General features: G+C 44.2%; 1 protein-coding gene across 2 annotated transcripts in view; it reads right to left on the bottom strand.

Moving 5' to 3' along the window:
- The window catches only part of LOC144109438 (heat shock 70 kDa protein 12A-like), a 256,290-nt gene that overhangs the window by 161,967 nt on the left and 73,344 nt on the right, over positions 1–20,979 (bottom strand). The window contains exon 1 of one of the 2 annotated variants that reach the window (XM_077642242.1): positions 6,706–6,925. The exons of the other annotated variant lie outside the window; for it this stretch is intronic. The gene's annotated coding sequence lies outside the window, so the exon portion shown is untranslated. Of the gene's footprint in view, positions 1–6,705; positions 6,926–20,979 lie in introns of those variants that run through there. 2 annotated transcript variants of the gene reach the window in all.

Raw genomic sequence — 20,979 nt, 5'->3', positions numbered from 1 at the left:
TAAAATATTATCGAAGCCATTCCTGACACAGTCGTGGCTCTTTAAAGGGGCCCCGAAACACATTTTCAGTGCATTGTTTTGCCTATTGGTTGCATAGAATAAGTTATAGTGATGCTATTAGCATGGGCCGTACAGCGTATACTGTGGTTTTTAATGTTTTAATTATCTCCCAAAAACAAATTCGTGGCGCTGATGGTGTCACCATACAGTGGCGGTTTTTAGCAGCGGATATGACATCACTTTGTGCGAGCTTGATTATTGGACAAAGAGTAAATATACTGCAAATTGGGTTAATAACTAGAGATACGTTTCGTCAAGTTTTTGTGTTTTATACTAGAATAACAAAATCAGCTTGTTTGCCCCAGATAAAAGCACTGTAAATCAAGTAAAACAAAAACACGCCACCAGAGACACTGGCTACTTTTTGCATCGAAGGACTTTGCCCCTCTCTGTAAACATCCTACGACCTAGCACTAAACACTCATGGCTACTCTCTATGTATCTGAGAGCGGCTTTGCGGAATCGATCCGATCGAGCCATTGCACTCTATAAGCGTTCGTTTCAGTCCCAAGGAAGGATACGTTCGTTTTACATTTAGCAGGCAGTGCGCATCGTCAGTTTGTGGAGAATCACCGGGTGGTGGCGCCAGATGGCGCCACGTTCCCGTCAACAGCGCGCGCTCCTTGCTCGCCGTGGCCAACCAGCGCGCTAGGAGTGACGAGCGATGGTTGGCGGTAAGCAGTAGCGGTACGCGCTATGCTAAATGTGTCTGATATTTTGCGCAGGCTGTCACACCGTCGCAGTATCTCGCGCTCGAGTTCGGATCCATAAGTAAGGGAACGTAACTGATCAGTGTTCCCTTCTGTGCCGTCGACGTGACGATGAAGCATCGCTGGGTCAGCTGGGCGTTCACATGGTTGTTGTAACCATGCTAACGGCACGGCCAGCCTTGGCATGAACGAGTTACAGAGAACAGGCAACCATGGAGTGCAAACTTCCGCCACGTGATCAGATAGGCCGTTTTGATTAGTCACCCTGAGTGTCGTCATTGGGAGAGTGAAATGGGAATGGGAAGCTGCGCGGAAATCGAGTGGAGGGCAGCATTTTTCTTTTTTTTTTCTTGACAGCGCAGAAAACGAGGACAAAAGCGAACGAGGAGACACAACACAAGCGCAGACTAACAACTGAACTTTTATTCACTGAAAGGAAGCTTTATAGGCGTGATAAAACACAAAAAACAACAAAAGGAACCGCCACAACCGATGTACAAAGAAATCAATGACATTTCATTCCTGCGTGATAAGGAACACCACAGCAACAGGAAAACCAAATTCAATCACATCAGGCCAACTCCCCGTACTGTCTACTTGCCCTCAAGAAACTGCGCAGAAAAGGAACTTCCTTATCCTGCAGGCTGACCGACGGTGATGCGGCACACGCTTCACTCTCTTTCTTAATCAGGTAAGCTTCTATCAACTCCCGGCATACCCTATCTTTGTGCCTGAACAAGATACTTGTCCTGTCAAGGCGAGGAAAGCAATCTTTGCAATCCCTGCAGTGCAAAGCGAGGTTGGAGGACACAGCACCTTTTAGAGATCTGCGGTGTTCCGCTAGACGCTCATTGATACATCGACCAGTCTGGCCGATGTAATTCTTACCACAGGAAAGTGGAACGCGATACACAACACATGTGTCGCAATCTGTGAGCCTCTTTCTGTGGGCTATCGTGCAATCATTCACTGCGCGGTTACCACCATGCTCAATCTTTTTGCGCACAGCACTGCACACACCACCGAAGTTGTTTTCTTCGCGGTGAAAACAACTTTCGCCCCGTACCGTAGCAGCATTTTGTTTGCTTGTGTTTTGAAATTTCTTCATTGAATAACTGCCGTTCCTGTGCCTCGATTCTCGTAATTCTTTTTGAGTCAGCATCTGTGTGACATAAAGAATCCATCTGAAGCGTAACCGGCATCCGTTCAAGCGGTGTTTCGCAGCTCTTTTAATATGCGCACTTGTTCCCAGGCACAACCCTTCACAAAGCGAGTCGTCCGTATTAACGAATCATGAATAAACGAAAAAAATGTAAAACAAGAGCACTTTGTGATAAAGCTATGGCTCATGTCCGTGTCTAACTGATCCCCTTCTTCCTGGTGCATTCGAATGCGTGCATCGCTTCGGAGTTTTCAGGCCGAATAAACGTCGCCCCGTTATAGGCAAATTTTTCAATTGGAAAACAAAAAATGACATTCCCGCTACACGTAACAGTCTGAAGGAAACTAAAATCACCCTTACTGAAGACTTTCAGCTGCAACAAGAGTCGTTCGTAAAAAGCTTTTTGAATTTGCTAAAAGCCAACCTGGTGCTCCAAAACACAAATTGCTCTGCAAGTTGCATATTAGTGACAGCTGCTACATGCATGACTCGGCCACGGACGCTGTCGTGAACATTGCGACACGCAGGACAGACTGATTCCCCCGCAGCCTATTGCGAACCCAGCACAACCTAGGATTACGTGAGGGATAGTGGTCGGGCATCTAAAGCCTTTGCATCTGTTTTTTTCACTAACACCGGAAGTGATCTCAACAAATATAACTCGTTGTCATCAGCTATCGACACGTGCTCTGCAAAAATTATTGTTCTAGCAGAAACCTGGCTAACCGCGCATGTCCGTGATTCTGATATCTTTAACGCTCATCGTTTTGCATTCTTTCGTTGTGATCGTGGAACACACAGAGGCGGAGGCGTGCTGCTGGCGATTTCAAACAATATCACTTCATCACGTGTGCATGTTCAGACTGACTTAGAAATGGTATGGGCAGCAATAACGCTTAATCACCAAAAAGCCATAATTAGAGTCTGCTATCGCCCAACATCTTCCTCCCCACCTTCTGCAATGATCTTCACGATGTCATTAATTCTGACACTACACGTTTCCCCCCGTCTTCGATATTTCTGCTAGGTGATTTTAATTTTTCAACATCACTTCGAGTTCCGACACTCCCAATTTGTCGCCATTCTCGCCTCTAGCTGGCGAATTTCTGGATGTATGCTCAGTTTTCTCATTACAGCAAATGGGCACGCAAGCGACAAGACTAACAGCTTATGTTGCCACTACACTAGACTTAATCCTAACTAGTCGGCTCGCAATAGTTTCACCTATAACTTATTTGCCTGGCTTTAGCGATCACGCTCTCCTTAACTTTTCTATTAAGTTAACTTGACCAGAATCGAACAAAAAGTTAACAGTGACACGTGATTATAAGCGAGCCAATTTTCAGGCAATAAACACTGAAATCTTCTTTTATTGACATTTTTCTTGATGGCTTCGACAATCGTACTGTTCAATCTCACTGGAACATGTTTTCGTCCGAAGTAGATCAGCTCAGTGAACGGTTCATTCCTCAACTCACCATTATCAATCACACTAATGCTCCCTGGTATAGCAATCATATCAAGCGCTTATCCAATAAAAAGAAGCGACTTTATCGTATCGCTCAGCATTCCCCCACTAGGGAACGTTGGGCTTCGTACTCGGCTCCATATATTCGAGGCATACATGCAGATAATCAAAGACGGAAAAAAAACACTTTCTGTCACAGATTCTTCCCTCTATGCTCACAACAAATATTAGAAAATTTTGGCCCGTGATAAATCCCACGACTGATGAAAATATCGTCCTGACCGGTTCGCCTCTGGTGACTCGATTCCTCCAGACCTTGTTGCCACAATTCGTAACCATTCATTTGCTGAGAACTTTTCTGTCATATCTGCTGCACACATACCTACAACTCATAATCACCACTATGCAGCTATGTCGTCAATATTAGTTGTTACTTTTGGTGTCATTAAACTTATTGATAACCTCGATCTTCATTCCGCTTCAGGAAATGTGATCTTATTAAAGCTAAGTTTTTGAACAACACTTCAGCCTGTGTTTCCATTACGCTAACAAAATTTTCCAACAATCTTATGACCAATCTATCCTACCGAAGGAGTGGAAAATTGGGTAGGTCATTCCAGTCTACAATTCGGGTAGCAGAACACCTCCCTTCAACTATCGTCCCGTCTCTCTAACTAGCACATGTTGCACAATGTTTGGACATATATTATTTACAAATCTTGTTAATTTTCTTAAATCAAACGCTTTCTTCTCGTTGGCAAAACACTGTTTTCGAAAATTTTACTCCTTCTAAACTCAACTAATATGTTTTACGCATGCATTACAACGTATCCTTGACCAATGATCACTAGCAGACTGTATATTCCTAGATTTTAGTGAAGCTTTCGATAAGGTATGTCACAGATTCCTCTTATTGAAACTAAATAACCTTAATATTGACCCTAATCTACAGAAATCGATTGAGGGTTTTCTCCTTAATCGCTCACAGTTTGTTACTGCTAATGGTTTTAATTCGGGTTTTACTGAAGTGTATTCAGGCGTTCCTCAAGGCTCAGTCCTTGGGCCTCTTGTGTTCTTAATCTACATCAATGATCCTCCGTCTCTTGTTAACCCTCATATGCCACTTCTTGCGGATGATTGCCATATTTTTGGAGAAATAACCGATAATAACGACAGTTATCTACTTCAGTCTGACATTACCACTGTAGTTAATTAGTTCAAGAAATAGTCAGTGCAACTAAATAATAACAAATGCAAAGTCATGCGCGTTTCAACAAAATCTACCGCCCCGCTCTCGTATTACATTGATAACATTTCATTAGAGTCCGCAAGATCATATAGATACCTTAGCGTTTACATCGCTGATAACCTAAGCTGATCTCTTCAAATCGAGCACGTAATCAACAGTGATAGTCATATGCTAGGTTACTTACGTAGCAATATTTTTAACGTTCCTTCTGCTTTGAAACTTCTGTTATATAAAACTAATTCGCTCCAAACTGGAGTATGCAACATCAGTCTGTGATCCTACTTATGACAGTCAAATTGCTGCTCTTGAGATGGTTCAAAATAACTCTGTGCTTTTCAATCTCACTAATTACAACCGCACTGCAAGCATAACTACAATGAATGCTAGTCTTTCTCTTCCATTGCTGTCACTTGGTCGCAAAGTGTGTCGTATCGCTTTATTTCAGAAATGGTACCATCACCCGATACTGCGTGGTCGCCTTATCCCACAACCATTTTATGCATCCCATCGTACTGATCATCCTTATAAAGTCGTTTTTGATTCCTGTAATATTGAATGTTTTTCTCATTCATTTTTGCCGCGTACCTTACGCAACTGGAATCACTTTCCCGCAGATATTGCCGACCCTAATAACTACGAGATGCTCCGCAAATGCACAACTAGCACTTTATACTCGCGTGTTATTTAAATTAAGCTCCGTGCTGTATTTTTCTAATTTTATTTTTGTTTTTTCCACTCCCACTCTCTAATGCCTCCGGCCCTGAGGGGTACGATAAAAAAATAAATCAATAAATAGTACACTGGCCATCGGTAATGTGGAAATTTACGCCATTCTTTGGAGCTATAATTGCATTATCGTAGTTGCCGTTATCTTTTGACTAATGTGGAGCAGGCCCCCGAGACACGTGACGGCGGCTCATGGCGGATCCCTTGCTGCGTTTTTGCGCGCCCGATGCAGCGCTGGAACACATCCGCCTTAGTCGTCCCTCAGCGTAGCAGGAACTGCAGACAGCGTAGTGTTGACAAGCTTTCATGCAATACGACGGAAGGCAATGCGCGTCGAGGGCTCAAATTAAAGCAGAAAACCACAAAATATATAGGCTGTTACTCAGAGGCTTTCGCGCTGCCTCTTGCCGATGTCCTCCGCTGAAAATATATGTGGTTGGACGAGGTTTGTAGTCTTGACTGCGCATATTAACGCGACAAAAATGTATGCGTCCGAATGGCCTCTGTGCATTTCAACCCTTGTCCATTATAAGGACAGCGTGTTTCCATAATAACGAGGCTTAAATGGATTGAAAACGTTTGGTCGTCAGAAAAAATGTCCGTTATTCTATCATGAATTAAGAGACTAGCGCATATAACAAAGACACAGACAAAGAAGTAGACAGGACAGGGCTCGTCCTGTCTACTTCTTTGTCTGTGTCTTTGTTATATGCGCTAGTCTCTTAATTCATGATGAAACACCAACTAGCCCAGCTTTCCGCTTTGATTCCGTTATTCTAGTCGTTCATATTAACGGGGCACAAGTGTGTCTTGGACAGCGTCAGCTATGCGGCTGATAATAAAATCAAAGCATAAATGCGCAATCGTTACCGGTTGCACCTGTCGCAGGCTTTGAGAATAACAAAAGGCTTATGCAAATGACAGAGACGGAATTTACAGGGCGTGGGATCGGTTCCCTTTTACTTGAGATAAAAGTCCCCTCTTGCTCTGATCGTGATCATGTCTCGACTTGATCTTAAAGAACTGCTGTCCGCGAACAAGAAACAGCGTATCGAAGCAGGCGCGCCATTTTTTTTTTTTTACTGCAGCTGCCGCGCAGAACGAACGGTCCGCACTAAGCGCAAGCGAACGTTTGCTCGGGCGGGCTTCCAGCGGGAACTTTACGCGAGACAATAGTACCGACGACTATTGGCACCAGCAGAACCCAAACGCGTGTAAATGACAGAAAATGCCCCTGGGATGGGCCAGTGCGCAGCACGAGCGAGCCAGTCAGTTGTGCGCTCACTGCCCGCACGTGCTCCGCAACCGTGTCAAGGGCTGCCGGACTCACCGTGGCGGCGTACCGCTGACCAGGCGCGGGCAGTCCGCTCTGCGGCCGCACAGCGGGCTCCTCGAGAAACCTGTTGCGGGAGGCTATAACGGGCCGCCCCACTCTCAGCTCGTTTGGGGTGGGAGACGAGAGCCGGTCATGGATCCCGGACGGAGAGACACTCGTTGCTTCTTGTGGGAGCTGCCAATTTCAAGCAGCATGGAACAGCAGTGTCTTGGAAGCAAAACCAGTCGGTGCGTTATGCTGAACGGGTCTAGACTTGACGGAAAGGCGTGGGGCGCCATCTGCCGGCCGCCTGGCGCCGATTGTTTCCTCCCATCTAGGTCAGCCTTTGAGTTCCAAATATTGGGGGCCATCGCGGCTCGCGTGACTCGCCGGCGATTTGGAGCGGCGCCGGAAAGAAAAGGCGGCTTCTCAAAAGGATTTAAGCGCCCCCACCAAACGACGCGTGGTGCTCCCTGGATCTAGGCCACAGCATGCGCTCAAGGCAGCGCTGCTTCCGAGAGAAATCGCACCAACATTCGCTGAGGGTATGCGATGACACTATCGCATGATAAGGTATCACTATCAACGCGACACCGCTGCAACCTGTGTAATTATGAGTTTGCGCAAACACGGTTTCAGAGTCACGCTGTTAGCGGGCAGGATTCGACACATGGTCGGGTGATGAGGGATGCCGCAGTGGAGAAGGGATCACCTTATACCAGGCGCCGCCCGATATTTCGATTCAAATTCGCCACTTTCCAGCGCAAAACGCCAACAATTCATTCCATACAGGAATTTCTAAAAATTAGGGCAAAGTGCCCTGACCTGATGGCTGCGGTTGTAACAAAGCAGTGTCTGAGGGACCGTGGATTGACCGTTTTTTTTTTAAATGTGCACATGACGCTAAAAAAAAAGAGAAAAAGAAAACGCTATAACGTTTTAAAATACTTGCAGTTATTTTCACACAAAATATGCTTTAAGACACACACATAGAATCATTATTGGGCAAGTTATCTCGGGTAGTTAGTATGGTGGTACGGCTGCGAGCTCTTTTACCTTACAAAATAAAGGTTCTTGTTTATAACACGCTCTTCATTTTCTACGCTGTATTATTGTCTGCTCGTTTGGGGTACCACATCACGTACGAATCTTCAGAAGATACATATACTACAGAAAAAATTTGTTCGAGCACTATTTAACTTACCTTACAATGAAAACACATCAGACGTATTTATGAAAGCAAATATAAAACCCGTGCGTAACCTTTATAAGTACAAGTTAAGTCAAACTTTCAAGCGGGTCGTAAAAGTAAATTTAAAGTTTCTTCATGAATTATCTAATCTTACTACGAACACACATTCTTACGTCACAAGATACACAGAACAGTGGAAGGTGGTCTCTCCTCGAATCGATATTCTACGGAAAAATTATCATACACACTACCAACCCTTTTAAATACTTTTCAAAAATCAGGTCTTGATTTTCGTACATCTCATGTCTCGCACTTGATAAGCCCTATATTATCGCATATAATAAACCAGATGCTTCTTAGCGGAGAATTCCCAGATGAATTAAAGATTGCAAAAGTTACACCTACCTATAAAGGCGGTAGTGAGACCAATTTAGGTAATTATAGACCAATTTCAGTTCTAACAGTTTTTTCGAAGGTATTTGAAAACGTCAACTACAGGTTAAGCGATTTTTTCTAGAAACATCGCGTGATAACAGAATCCCAATACGGATTTCAAGCAAACAAATCAGCAGAGCAAGCGCTAATTGACATCAAGGATAAGATAATTGAAAATATAGAAACAAAATTGCTTACTCTTGGCCTATTTCTTGATCTAAGCAAAGTCTTTGATACTGTTCAACATAATATTCTGCTAAGAAAACTAGAAATATATGGCATTAGAGGAGTGGCGCTAGAACTGATTCGCAGCTATCTGGAGAAACGTTATCAATATGTGTGCATCCATAACTGGTCCTCAAACAAACTTGAAGTGCAACATGGCGTTCCGCAGGGCTCCATTTTGGGACCCCTCTTTTTCCTTATTTATATAAATGTTATTACAGTAATACCTGGATCCCCACAAATAATAACGTATGCAGACGATACTAATGTTTTTTTCACCGGAGAGAATGCTCAGGAGCTGCAGAACTCTGCTAATGATTATTTAAAACTGTTATCAAAATGGCTTCAAAGTAACCGCTTGAGTCTAAATATAAATAAAACTAAGTTCTTAATATTTAAACCAATAAATAAACCAGACTGCAACTCAGTCACATTAGATTTGAAGGAAGCTCGCTGGAGCAAGTTACCGAACAAAAATTTCTGGGTGTCTGGTTCAGCCACGACCTCTCATGGAATACCCATGTTAATTATCTTAAATTAACCCTGTCTCGCACCATTGGATGTATATATAGAGTACAACATCTGATACCCAGACGCTTAAAACAAACCTTATACTATTCCCTGTTATACTCCAAAATGAGCTATGGCGTCTTAATTTGGGGTACGACAACAAGTACTAACTACTACAAACTTAACCTATTACAAAAACGAATGTTACGCATACTGGAAAACTAAAAAGGTCATAAGCAGTCTTTGAGAACACAACCACTATTTATCAAATAGATGTATCAAATAAATAATATGTTAAAGGCTGACCAAGTGTACCTCTTCAAACTATTTCAATGGATTCATAGACACAAGCTACATAGTTACCCAGTATATAGTTTCAGTTCTTACAACATTCGTAACCCAAAACGGAAAATGCCACAAGTTAGAACTAACTACGGAAGGCAAACATTGGATTTTCAAATAACTAATGCGTTGAACAGCAAAGATTTACAGTTGAACTTCGATATAGGTCTCCAGGCTATTAAAAAAAAAAACTGCAGGAAGCTTCTTGTGAACAGTGATATTAAATTTTCATTAACGTAAATTATTGCAAAAGTTTGTACATGCGTTCTCGTATTCTCTCTTGCCATGTCCCTGGTATTACCCGCAATTTTCTGTACTGTCTAAAAGGCTGCCATAGTGTATCGGCTGCCCAATAAATATCATGGTTGCGCGTGATTGTGCGGTGCCTGTTGTTTTGAAACCAATTTGTTGTGCTTTATGTTCCTGTTGCAGACATGTTGCTATTTACCATTGAATTATTGCATTGTTTTATACTTATTATTGTATTGCTAACAAAAGTGTTTGTGATGACATGCTATTCTCGCAAAGACTAGTCCCTTACAATTGCAACATCGACTGCCTGTCCGAACATTATTATCTTTTTTGTTCACATTGTGTAAGGGGGCGGAGGCCTTTGTCAGGTGCGTGGACGTCTTTAGCCTCGACCCCCTGCTTAGACTGTGTCTAAGGAAACAATAAAGAAAGAAAGCATTACGCGAACTTTTGCCACTCATTCTTTCTCAAGTAATGGAAGAGCATTTTTCATGTAATTTGCGTTGTTTTGCCTTTATTTTTGTGCATATTTCATATGAAGTCAATTATCATGCGTCTATTTCCTGCTGAATCATTGCTTGCCTTATAAAGGAGGCTGCGGGCTCTAGTCAAGTCGCTTGCCTCTAAAGCGACTTTTACCCGCAGTCTCCTCCATCACTCATGGAAATAAAAAAAATATTTTTATTATTATTACCTCACTTGATTGTCTTCCTTTGTGGGGAAATGCATTTACATTTTTTGTGCATGTGTATGGTGTACCAGCTCCAAGACCTTTGGGTTGTTCCTGGGTACCGAAAATAAAGACTTATATGATTATTAATAATAATAATAATAATAATAATAATAATAATAATAATAATATTATTATTATTATTATTATTATTATTATTATTATTATTATTATTATTATTATTATTATTATTATTATTATTATTATTATTATTATTATTATTATTATTATTATTATTATTATTATTATTATTATTATTATTCTGTACTGGTGGCAAAAGTCTGCCTGTGTGAGAATGGCAGAGACGGGCTCATTGTATTATTTGCTGCGTATATGCCAGTATGCATGAAAAAAATACATTAACACTGTCGGTATGACATGCAGGAACTCGCCAAGCTGACACAGAGAAACCAGTCTTTTAAGCAAATGATGCGAGTTTGCCATGAACAACAGAGCCGAAGTGAAACGTGAACAAGCATGTGCTGCCATTTTCTACTTTTCTGCGAGCTATTCCTTAACATCCAATTTATGAAAGCATACTTCTCTAGACACTTTAGCCAGACGTGTGGATCACGTTTTTTGTATACTGAAAGCACACAGGTAAAATATTTTTTTTGTTCATAGGTGCTATTCGCGCTTCTTTCCGACCTGATGACGCTTAAACGTTAACGTGCGCTAACGTCGCAAAAGCACTTTTCATTTTGCCTCGGTTGAAATGCGACCACTAGGGCCGGAATTGCATCCCGCGTGCTTAGGTTATTTTCGCTATGCAAACGCTATACACTTATAACGGCAGCAGTTACAACGAACGCTCGCTTATTAAGAAACAGGGCGGTGCTACCATCGAAATAAGTACTACGGCAACGGCATTGCTTCTCAGGTACAGCGAACAAGCACGGCCGCTGTTGAGGAGAATTAACGAGGAGATGCCACAAACTCAAGCGTCCTGCGCGATTCCAGCCAGGGGCAGTGATCGGAGAGGGTCTCCCACTTCTTTGGAAAGAGCGTCATACGGAGGGCACCAGGTGCTGTGAACGCCAATGCCGCATCGTGGGTGCTGTAATTTTTTTTGCATCAATTAATTACACGTATTTGTTAGTAACTAGTTACTATCTATTTACTAACTAGTAACTAGTTATTAACAACAGTAGTTAGAAACAGTAATTAGTAACTGAAGGCCTCAAAGGCCTTCAGGTTGACGGCCTTTAGGCCAAAGCCGTTTAGCCTGAAGGTCTTTATCCTATAGGCCTTCGACTCTTTAGGGTGAAACCTTTTAGAATAAATGCTTTGACCTAGCGAAAGGCCTTTAACCTAAAGGCTTGTGACCTAAAGATTCCCACCCAATAGGCCTTGTACGTGAAGGCCACTCGGTGTCTATGTTTACATTGGGTCCCCTGTTGACTCGCTTGCGGTTGCCATGACAGCTGTGTTGGTGACATGATGAGGCTTTCGGTGACGCTTTTTGGTGAACAACGATGACTTTCCTCGTCGATGAGCCACTTAATGCTTTTTCATGAATAAATGGTACGCCAAGATTCATGCTACCGTCTTTCTTCACATCGATAGCAGCGACCAGCTCTGCCGTTTTTCATGTCGCAGGCCGAGCTGCTTTGCGAGCTGCGCTTTCGTGCACCAGAGGCCCAATAGAAAGACTGGGAGGACAACCGACTTTTGGTTAGGCTTTAGCTTGTAAGCAATGACGCGCGACTGTTGGCCGAGTGGTTTGTCCATTTCACGCACTACATGACGACTTGTAGTCAAGGGTCTGACGGAATCCCGTCTGGTCGGGATGGTACATGATACTAGTGAGTCGCACCGACCAAAAATTAAGATGAAATGACGTTTCGGCTCCCATATGGGAGCCTTGTTCACGATGAGGCAAAACATTGCGGTGGTGCCTTTTTTATGCGGCGTATATGCGATCCCAGGCATCTCGCGTTGATAGGTGGCAAATTCCCGTCATTTCGATTGATAGTATGCGCTGTTGTCTGGATGATCAGCGACTCAAGATAGAGCCGTGATTTCCTGTCTTTTTCTTTGGCGACCACACGTGCCTCTGCCCAGTTGATGTTGTGGCTGGCAGATACTGAATGCTCGGCAAGCGCATTTTGTTCTGCGCGCGGGTTCTTCACGTCATTCTTATGTTCACGTAATCTGCGTGCAAAATCTCCTGTTTCGCCTATGTATACTGATGGGCAGTCGGCACATGGAACCTGATAAACAACGTCAGGGAATCTTTCTTTCTTAGGCCCGTCCTTGACATTGACAAGTTGGCTTCTCAGTTTTTGAGATGGCACATGAGCAGTGTGCACACCATATGAACGTAAGATACGCGCAAAGTGCATCACTGATGCCGGGGACGTATGGGAGAGCCGTTCGCTTTTCTGGGCAGAGGCACGTGTGGTCGCCAAAGAAAAAGACAGGAAATCACGGCTCTATCTTGAGTCGCTGATCATCCAAACAACAGCGCATACTATCAATCGAAATGACGGGAATTTGCCACCTATCTACGCGAGATGCCTGGGATCGCATATACGCCGCATAAAAAAGGCACCACCGCAACGTTTTGCCTCATCGTGAACAAGGCTCCCGTGTGGGAGCCGAAACGTCATTTCATCTTAATTTTTGGTCGGTGCGACTCACTAGTAACATGACGACTGCGCTGGCTTCTCTGACTGTGGGGACCACCAGCCAACTGGGCATTCATCGGGTGCTCTAGGTGCCCTAATAACGACGCGCCACACGGTACGGATAGGATCATTAGTTCGGCCTTTGACCGCTTGGATTGCAGTGCGTCACGAATTGGTAGGATTTGCGGGCCCGGGAACGAACGCAGTTGACCACCCTTGGATTTATGGCAGTGTGGGCAAAGCGAGTTGGTCGCATTCTTGTTTCATATTAGCAGCGAGGAAGTACTTTGCCATAGAGAAGAAACACACAACACGCGGATGAACGCTGCACTCGCAACGGGCTTAATTCGTAACAGGGCATGCTGAATATAAAGTTTTTTTTTTGCGCCTGCACGCCACAGAAGTAAACATGCAGCCACGTGCCAAAGTGAAGCTAGAAACACCTTTTTGCCCAGAAAAGGTCGCATTCGTTGCGCACAGAAATTGAAGCATCGCTAATGCAGTTACCGTCTCCTTTTACTATGTGATAGGCCGCGAGGAGTCCTCGTGCGGTTCGCTCCTTGCTCTTGCCTGCGCTGTCGTAACGCGGCGCCATTTACTGCATGACCCACAATGCGCAACCGAGCGCACATTTTCTTTGTTCTTCAAATTTCTTTGGTGCTCCTTCAGTAGGTCGTTGGCACATCGGCGAGTTTGACCGACATAAAATTTTCCGCACGTTAGTGGAAGTGCGTAGACCACTCCTGAAGTGAACTGCACATACGAGGGCACAGTTTGGAGAGCTTCACTGGAGCCAAAAAAGCGAGCGGTACTCCAAATCTGTTCGCAGCCTTCTTCATGTTATGCGACACTTTGCTCAGGTAGGGGGAACCTTCCTGTTGGAAGGCTGCTCTGTCAGTCTCCGTCCTCATCGGGTTCGTAGTGTGTGCCTTCACTTTTTACAGGAGGGCTTCAGCGACAGCTGTTGCGCTTGCTGCCATGTTGTGTGGGCAGACGGGGGCAGTCAAGCTGCCCTTGATGCAGCTTTTATCCCGTAACCCTCGCCACACTTATTGCACGCCCTGTACTTGTTGTGGGAAATATACTGAAACTAAAAGCTCTCACGACCGACGGAGGGTAGCACGAAGCCATAGTTCTTGCCAACTGGTTCTCAGAGAAGGTCTGCATTTCATGAACGCGTGATTTCTGAGTCGCCGATCGCAGACACAAGCTAACTATTCCTCTTTTTATTGCTTTCGAATGAGTCGAATCATGTGGTAAAAGTTGCTTTTACACACGAGGGGCATACGCCCAACACACATGCTTTCTGTCAAGCTTGACCCGTAGATATAAAAACTTAACTTCGTTATGACTTGGTGCCTCAAAAGTGAACGCTAGTCCCGTTCCACATCTTTTAAAAACTTGTAAAATCCTGTTAACAACAGCGCAGTAGTGTAAAGGGTTCGGCTAGTCTTAAAAGCATCAACATTTCGGTATACTTTGATGACCTCGTCCGGGTTAAAAACAGTGGCTGAAATGTGGTCAAGGCTGGCTAATAAAATGTCGCCTAAAATGGGTGCGGCGCATGATCAAATGCATGTCTTTATTCTGTAAATAGTGATAGTGGTTAAAAGCAGCATAAGTACCGTTCGTGCAAAATTCTAAAAGAGTTAAAAAATTGTCAACCTGAATGCCAGCTGAATTCTGGAAAGGGACTACCCCACTCTCATCAATGTGTCATTCATGAAAATGTGTGCGAATGTGTGCAGATGCGTGGAAATTCATGCAAATGTGTCAATGTGTCAGTGAGTTATTCATGCAATCGCAATGTGTCATTCATGCAAAGCTGGCCGGATATGAAGTCGTTGAGGATGACTTGGTTTCCGCGAGTTGATGACAGCGACGTCGCAGAGGCATACACCGGCGAAGCACTCCCCAACTGCCAAGAACATCCTGATGTTGATGACACCAGATACCGTGAACGCTGGCGACCTTAGGAAAGATTACAAAGGATCAGGTCTGCCAACAAGTTGCATATAAGCGCCTCTTTAAGTATAGCACCTACTGAAAAGCAGAGACACGCTGGCGGAAAAAGTGCTTAAGCTAAGTTTAGGCACGTATCGGGCCTCAGATATCGTCCGAAATGACATCGCTAATAAGGGCTGATTCACGATAAACTCGCACTTTGTCGCTGGTGGCAACTGTATAAGCCAAGCAGTCTCTTTTCTCGAAGATCAAAGAGAGACTGTTGAAAAATGAACAGCGACGTGACAGTTTTTCGCCCTTGGCGCTACGAATAAGCAAAACCTAGCCTGTGAAGCTGACTGCGCAGAAACAAGCTGCGCAAGTTGTCAGTCACTGTCGCTCTTAATGCTGCGCCATGTTGTATTTAATGAAGCTCACTGATTTTGTTAAGCATGTGCGTTTTTAAATATGAATATATTTATAGTCATGCGTATGCATGGAAAGCAAAACGGCCGAGGTAGCTTTTTTCTGTGTACAGTTTTTCCTCAACTCCACCCTGTTCTCTCAGTTCGCCGCAAAGCAGTGGATAGAGGGCATGGTAATGAATATAAGACCGCTATATATTGTATTTGATTCATATCCTCCGCATGTCTGAGCAGCTTATCCAAGTGATATCGAGGGCGTGGGTAAATTATGAATTGCGAAAAAATTGGATTGCAATGGATTGTGGGATACACTGGTATCCCTTCCCGTCCCCCGCGGCAGCCGTGACTCCCACGCGCGCGCACCACCGGGAATGTGCAGAGAAGGCGCTCTATGCTCATTCCCCCCAACCTTGACGTGACGTCCAGGCAGCGCACGGGCGACTTAGGGAAGGGGTTGCATTCCTGAGCCCGCGAGTGCAATACCCGAGGGGTACGAAAAGAGCAGCTGGGGAAACTTTCTCGCGGATGCTGCCCCCTGCCTCGAGGGACCCCTTCGGTGTCCGCCGACCCAGCATTGAGCGTATATTTTTCGGATAGAACATTCTTCCACAGTGCGCCTTGCCTCGCGCTAGGACAATAAACTATTTCCTAGCGTGCCCTGCCGCGGCTGCGACTCGGCGCCACGGTTTGGGGAAGCGTGTCGCGTACGAGTAACGCCTGCGTGTAGCTGGCCCGGAAGGCCGGCTGGATGCAGAGGGACCCCACAGGATATAGAATGAAATCATTGCGTCCCGCGTTACCGGACGACAAAGCAAAGCATTACCACACACGCGTGCCGTAACAAGTCCGCTCAGTATAGAGGAAGCCATGCAAACAGCTATCCGTGAGTCACGTGAGTTGTACCACGTTTGTTAAAAGTCAAGCGAATCGTTGATTTGAAATCCCTGAAGGAACTGCACTGCCATCGTAATTTAATGAAAGGCTCCAGAATAATGTACAACACCCATGCTTTTCCTAACGCGCGGGAAGTTGCGATATTTTTTGCATCGTGAGCATGCGGTCAACTTGGGCTCATGACCTCCTGTTGAGTTCCAGCACGCATCAGTGAGCATGACCCACCTAAAGGAAAGCAGGAGGTCGCGTTACCAGATCATGCCTTTCAAAAAGCATCTTTCGTGTCCTTGCATACCAGGCTTCCCAGCGCTACCGGGGCTGGGACCCCCGGTCCAGCACTATATATGCAGTAATTTCTTGATGGTCCGTAGCGTTTTTCGGAACGACTCAGACCCTTCCAAACGTTGTCATTCGGCGGTAATGAAGAGGTATGTGCTCATGCAGAAGGTCAAGAGAGGATTATGTTTACATGAATATACCTAGGGAAAACTGTGAGTTACAGAAGCTGAGTCACACAGACGAGCAATGAACTTAAGGGGTAATTCTCACTCAGAGAAACGCTCTACATGACCTTACTTATCCACCCACGGGTGCTTGCCGGAGGCGGGCAGCGGCCTCAAACTAAATTAATTAAAAAGAATGTAAGCGTTAATGAAGCGCGGCCTTACATGCCCAATTAGCACAAATGGCGGCGAAACGAAATTCGGATGATGGGAGATTGCCGGTGTGCGAGGTCACAACAAATATAACAGAACATGTGCGGTCAGTAATTATGAAACGCAACGTATGAAAGTCATGACTGTCATTGTACAGCGTAGCATGACTGAGCCCTTTATAAGTAACGCAGTGCAAGGTGTATTGAATTTTTACAGTGTGCATTGTCATGCCCGTAGTCACAGTTATGATAGTCATTCTGCCACGGAGCATCACTCAGCACTTTAATGCTTTCGTACTCTCACATGTAAGCAGTGTGAAGTGTCTTTCCCGGAATTTTCATACTATCTATGTAATCGATCTTCAATTTTCTCGATTTTTCAATTGATATCGTGCATTTCTTTGAGGTGCAGTGCGTGCTAGCCCTTGTTACTTATCAAGGATTGCTCGCACACTGGACGGCTGTTCCGATGGGCAAGGACACTGCGCAGTGTGACACCGATAATGACGCTAATTGTAGACAGTAATTAGCCTTAGAGCAACGCAGTCCATGATGCGGTAGTTTGTGGCATATCATCTAGTCCGAATAACATTTATGCGCTACAGCGTGAAAAATTCGTGTTCTCGAAGCAATCTCTCCGTCGCTGGCAGCACGCAGAGGCACTTATCAGCGACTCGTCAGCCGTGCAAGCATCCATGCGGCAGTGGCAACAACGCCAGAGGGCACTGGCCACCCACTCGCGCAGCAGAGCAAACGACCGGCTCCACCGACTTGGAGCGTGGTGTCGGTTTCGTGCAAGCGGCGAAAACAGAGATTGAATAGACTTGTTTCTTCATCTTTACCACATATTATTGCGCGTGTGTCACCACCTTGTTGGTATTTCTTTTTGCGGAACCTTCCTGACCTCACATTTAAAGCCTAAGCTGGGTAAAGCCGATTTCGCTGTGCGTTGCCGGTTGACCTTCAAGTGAGCCAGAGATCAAGTGTGGCTATAGGCCTTACCATATGCGGTACAACATGCTGTCGCACCACTTGACCTTTGACCTTTCAATTCGCTGGTAGATGGCGGTAGGATAGGCCACAGAGTTCATTGGGTGACCAACCTCTTGCGATGAACCATTTAACTGCGACCTGCCAGGGTGGCAGGGTGGGCGCGCTGCCTATCCAGTGTGCGGAACGCGCTCAACGTTACAGACGCCAAGCCGCGTCTACTTGCCCGATACACCACAGCTTTCGCTCTCTGACCAGGTTCAGCAGTAGTTAAACCACAGCTAATTTTTTGCGTCGAATTTCAGAGCTCTTATTTCCCCATCCTGGTTTTCTCCATGCATACTGATTAGTTTTCTAGTCAATTTTCTCCTCCACTGTGAGCCGACCGACCTTTTTATAGAAGTACTAAAATACCTTAGTCTGTGTTCATCACACAGTATTTCTCTGCGCTTCCCGAGCTCTTAACTATGTTCTGTCCATGCCTAATTTGCGGCTTACTTCATGGTTTATATTAATGCCCAAAGCGGCTCAGGCTATGAGGTACGCGGGATATGTTTTCGACCACCCACGGTTATAACATGCACTTACATTGCACAGAGCACGGGTATCTAGCATTTAGCCTCCATCATAATGCGACCGTGGCGGCCGGGGTGAAACCCTCGCCGTTTGGGCCAGCAGCTGACCACCATACGGTGCGGTATGATGGATATAGTGACCCATACCCCATCATATCCCGAACCCATGCCCCGAACCCAAGGCCACCGAAATCGGAGGTCGTGTGCTCGGGTCGTACCGGCGGTATTTATTTATTTATTTATTTATTTATTTATTATTAATTCATTTGGTACCTGCATCGCCTTTCGGCATTACAGCAGGGGGGCACTTTCACGTTCACAAAACAAGAAATCATGCACTTAACGCGAGAGACAAGGTTTCATTTGGTAGAACATTAACAATATGTGGCAGCAAAGCATTCCATTCGCGAACTGTTCGGAGAACAAACGAATATCGGAGCACGTAACTGTTAAAAGGAAATTCATAAAGCTTTAAATTGCGGTCCCTTCGCTTCGAGACATATAAAGGCGGCTTCAAATATTTTGTTCAGTCTGTACCAGTCTTGGAGTAGAAAATATTTTAATCTCAGATTTCTTCTTCGAGTTTGCAGTTCTGGACACTGCAGATTCCTTTTTCTTTCTGAGATACTGAGTGTCCTGTCATAATTGCCAAGGACAAAGCGGACTGCCCTATTTTGAATTTTTTCAAATTTATCAATAAGTTTTGGTGTGTGTGGTTCCCAGCACACTGATGCATATTCAAGTATCGTGCGGACGCGAGTAAAATGTAGCTGTTCTTTGAGATGCTGTGGAAGATGGTTGAAATTTCTTCTTAATAAACCTAATATACCAGCAGCTTTCTTTACGATGTAATTAACATGCTTTGACCACCTCAGGTCAGCAGTAAGATAAACGCCTAAGTTTTTATAATTGTGTTCTTTTTTGAAGGCCGCATAGTTTATAGTATATATATAAGAAGGGTAAAAGCGGTTTCTCGAAAAGGTGGCATTTTTTTAGTATTCAAAGTCATGCCCCAATTATTACACCACACGGCAATCTTATTTAATTCATCCTGCAGGTTTTGCACATCAAGTGCGCTAACTATAATTCTATAAGTAACGCAGTCGTCTGCGAACATTCTAAATGAAGAAGTAACATCAGCATTAATATCATTTATATGTAACAAAAAAAGAAGCGGCCCCAGAACAGAGCCCCGGGGGACGCCCGAAGGGACAGGGCCATAGTTCGAGGAGCGACCACCAACAACTACACTCTGCTATCGCAGAGATAGGTATTCAGAAATCCACACAATTACTCTTTCATTCAAATTGTAGCTGCGTAATTTAGAAATAAGGACATCATGTGCAACAATATCAAATGCCTTCTGGAAGTCCAAAAAAATGCAATCAATAACTTTCTGTTTATCAATAGCAACTGCGATATCATAAGTAAACTCAACCAGCTGTGTAGAGCAAGACAAACCTTGGCGAAATCCGTGCTGAGCAGGGTTAAGTAAATTATGTTTAACGAGGTGCGACATAATAGACCTGTAAAAACATGGTCCATTGTCTTGCAAGCTATACTTGTTAGAGACACTCGCCTATAGTTTTCTTCTGCTTTTACTATTCTCCCATTGATAAAAGCTACAAATATAAAAAAGACACTCCCTATGCATCGTGGTTTCGCTGACTATTCGCTTCCGTCATCCAGGACTGAAGATGTTACAGGGAAATTTTAATGAAATTCTGAGAGAGTGTTGTTTAAATCTGCATAAAATTTCGCCTTTTCTAGAATCCTGAATTTTTTATTTAATATTTATTTATAGATACTGTGAAACTTTACATGCTCCTACAGGAGTGAGTCACAAGGCAAACAGTTCAACGTAAAGAACAGCATGAAATATATAACATGTCAGTGATTCTTACCGAGTAAATGTAACAAAAAGCAAGCACAACAAAAAGCGCAGATAATGCTAGGCAACGGTCAAGACTAATAATGCGCAGCAAAGAAACAAAAACAAGCAGTGCAAGAGCGCAAAGAAGGGCTGTGTGAAAGAAGCAACAGCAAACAGTTGATTCGACTGCGACAAAAAAAAAAAAAACATTCAAATGCAAGGAACACAAAATAATCAGTCGTAGACCTACTCAAGAAAAAGTGAATTAATTTTAGTTTCAAACAAACTAACGGCGTCAGCATAATTTCTTCTAGCAGACGGTTTTGATGCTTCAATGGCGAAAGGAAAAAAATGAATATTTAAATATGTCACACCACGCAGAAAAGGTCTGATGCACTTAGGGTTATTGGTTCGCTCCAAATGTTGCAAGGGTGGCATGATATACTCTTTATTATGTGTTTTATGTGACCGTGATAAAGGTAAAAATAAACTGCTTGTCCGCCGAACGTCGTCTTCATATTAGGGTCGAAATGTTAGCTTGTTTGCGCTGAGCAGTGGCACTGCCATGCAGCGAGTATCTGGAAGAAATAAAACGGAGTGCCACGCGCTGTATTCTA

This window comes from Amblyomma americanum, chromosome 1, assembly GCF_052857255.1.
Source record: "Amblyomma americanum isolate KBUSLIRL-KWMA chromosome 1, ASM5285725v1, whole genome shotgun sequence".
NCBI lineage: Eukaryota > Metazoa > Arthropoda > Arachnida > Ixodida > Ixodidae > Amblyomma > Amblyomma americanum.
The sequence above is the reverse complement of the archived record's forward strand: the minus strand, read 5'-3'. Positions and strand labels throughout refer to the sequence as shown.